The 7,889-nt window shown below is 31.9% G+C and overlaps 1 protein-coding gene across 3 annotated transcripts in view; it reads right to left on the bottom strand.

Annotated features, from left to right (window-relative positions):
• Nucleotides 1–7,338, bottom strand: part of LOC107843402 (F-box protein SKIP24) — a 25,217-nt gene extending 17,879 nt beyond the window's left edge. For 2 of the 3 annotated variants that reach the window (XM_016687675.2, XM_016687677.2), the window contains exon 1: nt 6,714–7,338. The gene's annotated coding sequence lies outside the window, so the exon portion shown is untranslated. Of the gene's footprint in view, nt 1–3,653; nt 3,668–6,713 lie in introns of those variants that run through there. The other variant, XM_016687679.2, reaches the window with a different exon arrangement.
• Nucleotides 7,339–7,889: the final 551 nt, after the last annotated feature.

Below are 7,889 nucleotides of genomic sequence, written 5' to 3'. Positions count from 1 at the left end.
CCCCCCCCCCCCACGTCAGCAGCTACCCTCAACCCCAACACCCCCACCCCATCAGCATCTTCCCCAACCCCCTCCCACACTCCGTAAGCATGCATTCCCGTTCTTTTTTTTTTTTTTGGTTCAAATCACTTCAAAAAATAGTTTTATAATTGAATTGAAAGTTTTATGATTGAATTGAGTTTTAAAGATAGTTATGATATGATTTAACTGAAAAATAGAGTTTTAATAATATGATTTTAAGAAAATAAAGTTTCAATGGAGGAGCTTTAATGGTGACATTGTGTTGAAGAGCTTTAATGGTGTTGAAGAAGACAAATGATATAATTTAATTGTAAAATGGAGCTTTAATGAATGATTTAAAAAAAAGAAAAAGAAAGCTTTAATGTTGAATTGAGTTGAAGAAAAAAAGGGTGGGGGGGTGGGGGGGGGGGGGGGGTGGAGAGGGGTAAGGATAATTTTATAAAATAAATAAATATTATTTTTTTTAAAAAAATATAAATTATATATGAATTATTTTACACGTGGCCGCTTTTGAGTGGTCAAAAAAGTCAAATTCGAGCCCTTTCACGGGTCTATGGCGCATGTATACACGCAGAGGGTCAAAATGGTGTGTTTGCAACGGATTAAGTAAGAATCGTGGGATAATAGGTCGAATGGGGTAATTATGTATTTGCTCTTATTTTAATTATTTGTTTTCTAATTTGTTTGCTTTCTTCCTCATTGCAACATAGATCAATTTCTCCACCTCTCATCATGTCATTGTCATTGCCGCCACCATCTTCATGCACTAGATTCATCATTGAACTTTAAGATATCTCTTAATTCTTAAATTTTGATTCTATAATTTGTGCATGAAATGAGGAAATTTTGAAAACCAACTCTCTATTGATATTATTAGAGTTGTTAATCATCCTTTTACATGTCAAATTCTATTCTTTTTTCTACATAATTTTAGTTTGACAATTTTAATCTAAATTTTTTTTTTAAATTTTTTTTTTCTACAAATCCATATGTAATTTTGAGATGGATTTGAAATTGAAAAGGTCAATATTTATGCTTCAGGTAGTAGTATCCACTGCCCTCAATTTGAGCAATTTAACAATGCATCCATAAAAATAATCCTAGTATCCTTGGCTAGAAATAATAACATCCTTGGCTATTTTCATATATACAAATCCTCTTTTCAAGTAACCCAAAAATAAACATTGTATGTGTAACTTGTTTACACACATTTTGTTTTATTTTTTTTAGTAAGTTAAGAAAGATGCATTGGTAATTAAAAGAGTTTGTACAGGTGTCTATCCGGGCGCAAAAACGAAGCTGCTTTGGTTCGCTACATGTTGAGTATTTACAGAACCGGAGAGAGTTTTCCCTTCTAGGTCTTCCCAAAAAACTATACCTACACTAGTTGGCGGAGTCGTATAGACATGTAGTCTGTCAAAAAGGTCCTTTTCCGAGGAGGAAAATAAATAAACTAATTTCTTGTTTTTCTCATACAAAAAAGATTGATGTTTTCTTTAACCTTATTTGATGAATTTGTATTTTTAGCAATACTCATTTATATTTTTGTTCAAATTCATTACAAAATCTTATTCAGATTTTTCAGAAATTTAACCTATTTTTGCATTTCTAGCTATTAGTGGAACCTTTGATGTTGTTTTAATGGTTGAAAATAACGGAAGGTGATGAAATGAAGAACGAGGAAGAAATTAAATGAAAAATAATTTAAATAGTAATTACACGTGTTAAATATGAGCTAGTGCGTGTATTTCACTGCGCACTCAAAATCTAAATGTAGCATTTCAAGGTGAAATTAATTTCACTTTAAAATAATTTAGGGAGTAATAGGACTCTCGCAAAATATGTGTGTAGTTGGTAATTGAATAATAGATTGGGGGGAGGGGAGGGGGGGCTTTTGACTATTTTCTCTAAATATAAATAAATCCTTACCTGTTCAGAATATATTAATATCAAATTTATTTAAATTATAATTAATTATGAGTAAGTGATAATTCGATATATTTCAAATATATGTTATGTGTTGCAAAATATGAGCTAGATATATAAACAAGGGATACTAGAGATAATGCTTTCTTAGTCTACGGTGAATTGGGACACCTATTATAAACTATGTGATTAAAGCAATTAAAAACTTCATTTTAAGATCTACGCAGCCTATAATTCTAGGTAAGAATTCTAATTATCCTAAAGGGAAGGGATTAGGCACCCTAAAAGATCTGCTAACTATGGTTAACCAGCCAAACTTAGATTAGATAAGGAAATCCAAAGATTATATAAAAAAAAGAAAAATGTATAAATGAGGCATTACAAAAAATATAAATGAAACAATGTTAATTATTTACAAGAAAAGATTAGAAAAGAAATTTTAGAACGTCTTTACCGTAAAATTTACTTATCAAAAATTACCGAAATAACTTTTATACTTACCCATAATGCGATTATTTCAAATAGTTTTACAAAATGTTTTTAATTAAAAAGAAATAAAATAAAAAATTTATTCTAAAAGATGACGCTTCTTGCTTTTTCTTTTTTCTTTTAATCAAATTTTATAAAAATATGTTAATCATCCTACCCTAAATGAATAGATAAAATATACAGTTGTTCGAATATATAAGGGCTTGAGAATCTATTATTTATTACGGTACAACTAAAAATAAATACATAGGATATTTTTCTTGTCACTAGAAATCCTAAAAGGGACCCGCGAAGTGTCATCTTCTATTTGAAATTAATGAAAAATAATAATAATAATAATAATAATAATAATAATAATAATAATAATAATAAATAAATAAATAAATAAATAAAATAAAATAGAATAGAATTTGATTTGCCATATCCAAAATTAGTAAAACCGTTCTTTCGAATCTAACTATAATAATTGGCCTACTGCAAAAATTTGTTATTTTTATTTTATCCAGTGTTACTAATTAGTTAAAACTAATTTGATTCTAAAGGAAAACTATTTTCTGTTATCATTCAGAAATAAAGTAAACCACAAGCAAAAAGAAAACAAAATAAAACAAACCACAAGCAGAAAGAAAATAAAAACACACAGATTTACATGAAAACCCTTACGAGAAAAACCATGAGCAGAGGCAGGGAAGATGTCACTATAATGGAGAAAGAGTACAATGTGGAGAAAGCTAAATTTACTGAATAATCAAAATCGACCCACTAATTGCACTTATATAACACGTGCATACAAATAAGTCCTAGGCTAAAAAACATGACCCCATTGAAAATCACAAACATGGGTCACACCGCGAAACTTTTTGGGCTAGATCAACAAAATTTGGGTCACGACTCTTTAACATTTTCTAATAACTAAGGTCGTTAAACTCTAACAGCTATTTTTCGCCTTTCAAATTTTAACCTTTGATAATAAAAACTAAATGTCTAAGCCTATTCTAAGTTTAATATCTAAGACGCAAAAAGAAAAAGAACAAATAGATTTGCTATTCATTTAGAAGAACTAGAAAATTTCAAACAAACATAAGTTCTAAATGAAAATGTGCAATGTTTCTACAGGGATAGCGACATATGTAATAATACAAAGAAAACAAAAGCTTAGGAAGGGAAAGAGGCACTAGACTGCTAGACGAAGATATGTAATGCATTTGCTATGTCACCTCTCTGATTTGGACAGAGATTGGGTCAAGTCATGAAACCCCAAACACGCTGCCAAGTACACATGTGAAAATAAAGAAATGAGGATTAGTGTCACATTAATATGTTAAGGCAACTGCACATTCATGTTAAGGAACCAAATTCATGATTTTAGCTTTAAAAAAAAAAAAAAAATGGTGACACATTAGCACACTAATAGGAAAACACAACCTTAGCACATTAGTAAGCAACATACATGAAAGGTTCTCTTGAGAAAACCAAAACCATTATACGCTAGTTAACATTATTCTTAACCGCTCCTAGCACTTAACATGTAAACCCAAATATACCACTTGATTATACATAAATATACCAAAATACATGATAGTTTATTCATGGCGTCTAATGCAAGAAAAGAGAATTTAAGCAAATCTTATCAGGTATCCATATCAAATATTAAAACGTGATTGAACAAAACAGCCTCTCAATATGATAGATTCACTAACCAATAATATCCAAAAGATCCCATAATGTACCAAACTCAAGAACAGATTTATCAATTCTTCTAATGAAATGACCAATGTCCTCAATTATGTGATTTTTAGATAATTAAAGCAAAGAACTTGAATGCGTTATTTATACGAATTCTATCAAAGGCCAAACACTAACATACTAGCAGAATACTCTAGCGTTTGATCGAATATTTAGATTTTGACTACATAGTCAAGACTTAAAATTTTTTTAATGGGGGCACTACTTTCATCACATAATGTGTTATGGCATGTACTCTAACTAAAGTTAAACAAAGTTCACGCATTCAAGCATAGTCAATGATCATTTATTAAGAAAAGAGAAATCAGTATAGAGAAATCATGGATATGAAAACAGAAACTTCTAACAGCAAACAAATCTCCTACAAGCAACATTTCTTCTTTAACTAAGTCGTGTATTGGTAAATATTCCAATATGGACAGCAAGTAAATCTCATACAAAAGGTATTTTTGAGTAATATAAAATTTCCTCATAAACATGTTTTCCTACATAGTAAAAACGTAAATCAAATTTTCAGCTAAAGATATTGAATATAAAACAATAATTTTAATCGAAATAACACCGGTAGTTATCTAAAGATGAAACTCCTATATTTCATTACACCAACATATGAGAGAACAAATCAATATCAAAATGGTCTTTCTAGGGACAAGGTCTATGCACATTAAACCCTCCCCACACCCCACTTTACGAGACGAAATCGAACAACATGTTTCCCAACTAACCTTCTAACCTAATCCTCAACCTCCATGTCCGAGGATCATATCATCGTTTTTTAAAAAAAATCACTTTCAAATCCCCCATTATCGTGCATACTCATCCGAGAAAAACAAAACCCAAACTTGACACTAGTTAATAAGATAGAAGCAAAAACCCATTACAAGTATTTATATCATCTATACATAGTGAGTAAAAATGTAAAAGGATTTAAATATTCAACCAACAGTGCAATCGCAAGAATGGTTTGCTGTCAAAATTTAACTGCTTTCATATTAAACCCAAGTTTCCAACATCTCGGCACTATCTAAACCACTGCCAAAATAAAAATAAATCTTAAAAACATGGTTTTAGGGTAAAAACTTACATGCACCCGGTGTATACACCAATCTAATGTTCTTTAGCATGGATATGTAATTAAATTAAGTGAAATACATATTGATTAATCATGGTTAAGTAACATGAACTTTAAATTCAAATACATGGCATACATGTATTGGTTTGGTGTATACACCGGGTGCGTGTAAATTTTACCCTGGTTTTAGTTCACCATTTTCACACTCCCGGAAACCAATCCATTGAGAGTTCTCCCAACGAGCAGAAAGAGAAATTGGAGTTTCTATCTGAAAACCAGCGGAAGCATTGGACGGGGGAAATCCTTCGAGCATTCAAGGAAGGCTTAGAGACAGTTGATCCACGAGGCAATATTGGCAAGATTCCCGACAGACCGCTTGGGTTTTTTTTCGTCTATCGAAGGCAGTCAACGTGTCAGCCATTCTTCCCCCATTAGACTTGTCAATCCTTTGCTCTTTTTCTTTCTCTCTTCCAGTTCTCCCCCTCTTGCACAAAGGAGAAACCCCTGGTATACATAGCAGCATACAAAGAAAGGGAGCAACTGTGCGTGATTCTAACTTATAAACATGAACAAAAAAAGAGATTGTCGAACTAGCGCCTAGTTTGTTTATACACAAATTCCTTGACAAGTGAGAAAAAATTAAGTAATAACTTGGACTCCAACAAGTTAAAATGTCTACAAAGTTGACAATGAATGCTGCAAATTACCCAGAAAAGAACATCCTGTAAACAGTTATTATTATTTTTATTTTTATTTTAAAAAAAGAATTAAAAGACGCAAGCGAAACTAGACTTATGATCTTACGTTTTCCTACACAACTAAAGCATTGATCAAATACTTTGCTAAAAGGATTAACGAAATCGTTCCGGTAAGATGATTTTCAAATAATTTCGAACATAAACTGTTTTATCTTAATACTCCAAAGTCAGTCATGTACAGTGCTTAAAGATAAGTCAGTCTGTGTTTTAAGAAGCCAAGTGCGGATCGCAGGTCACGTTCCCAGGCAAGTTGTCCTTAGAAATTGAACCTTATGTCGACGCAAATAAGTCAGTAAAGAGCCTTTTTATTCATACACGATCGGTCACACACAAATCCTCAAGACATGCTGCAACGATCTCATCTCCCTAGATGTTCATCGTTCACTTTTTTTTAATAAGAACTATGAATCGCGGAACAAGATAAACGAATACAGCAGGTTCTAATGAATTTCGGAGCATGACGACGAAGTGAACAACATACTTATTCATTATTTGATGAATTAACCGAAATAGTTTCTCTGAATATTATCAGTTCTCATTAGAACATTTTACATATTTAATAGATATACTACAACAAACAGAGAACACCAACGGGATTGAATAAGCGGAAATTCAACAAACAACAAAATAAAAGACTACTGAGCAACTATATTTATTTATAGAAAACTGAAACAGAACGAAAGATGAGAGTGGTTACTGACCTTTCGTGGAGCAACGAACTAAGGCTTTCCGTCGAAGATCCAAACTCGGACTCGGACTTTGATTTCAAAAAGAGAGCGAAAAGACGAGATGGAAATAGTAATACAAACTACTTTTTGATAGTTGATGCTTCTTGCTTGGTCCTTCTTGAGGGGCTCTTTTATAGCCAAATTGAGGGGCTCAACGGTTGGCCAAGTGAAGCCTGAATTCTTGAGACTCTCAACTGCAGGAAATAAAGGCTGAAATTTACGCCCCTTTTTCAAATTGATGTGAAAGGGAAAGAAAGTATGGTTTGGGAGGCACAAGCTCGGACCCATCGGATTAACGGGATTATAATCTCAAATCCGATGGTTCTTCACTATCTTCCCCTTTTCAGAAGCAACAGTGGAGATGGAGTACTTTAGGGGATTGATTTGATCAAACAAAGGAATTGAAGAGATATAAAGTTCATGGGGGGAGCAGGCTGAAAAGGATGGGGGAAGGTCGAGGACCATCGGAATTGCTATTATCCGATGGTCCGAGGGAGAAATTGGCATCACAGAAATGAAAGGAGGTGAAGATTGTCGATGTTAGTTTTGTTGATATCTGGTTTGTTTAGAACGAGAAAAATGAGTCAAAACAACTCACAAGTTTCCAAATAAGAAAAGGGATAAATGGGCCCACAAATTTATTAAAAAAAAATTAAGTTTTTTTTTGAATAACTAAGATAGTTATTGAACAATTACATTAATTGTCTGAATAATTTTGCACTGTTGTTGAACAACTTGCGCAGTTATCGAATAACTTTAGTTGTTATTGAACAATTTTACAAAATTATCGAACAACTACCAAAATTGGAACAAGTTGTTGGGATGAAAAAACTAAAAAAAAATTATTATCCCTCCCACCTAATTTAAAAAATTTAAAAGACTCCTTAATTAAACAACTTGAGAATCCTTTTTAATTCAAAGTTCCAGAAAAATAGGTCAAGCCACTTTGGGCCAAAATAAATGGCTGAAAAGAGAAAATAAAAAGAAGGGTTTGTGGGTTGTAATTGGAGATTTGACCCAAATGTAAGAAAGTATTGTTTTCTCTAATTATTCTTCCTAATTAATTTAACGGTGCTTCTTTCGTCCTAATTAATTTTATAAGTCATGAATATATATATATATATATATATATATATATATATATATATA

Source organism: Capsicum annuum, chromosome 10 (assembly GCF_002878395.1).
Source record: "Capsicum annuum cultivar UCD-10X-F1 chromosome 10, UCD10Xv1.1, whole genome shotgun sequence".
NCBI classification, from domain to species: domain Eukaryota; kingdom Viridiplantae; phylum Streptophyta; class Magnoliopsida; order Solanales; family Solanaceae; genus Capsicum; species Capsicum annuum.
The sequence above is the reverse complement of the archived record's forward strand: the minus strand, read 5'-3'. Positions and strand labels throughout refer to the sequence as shown.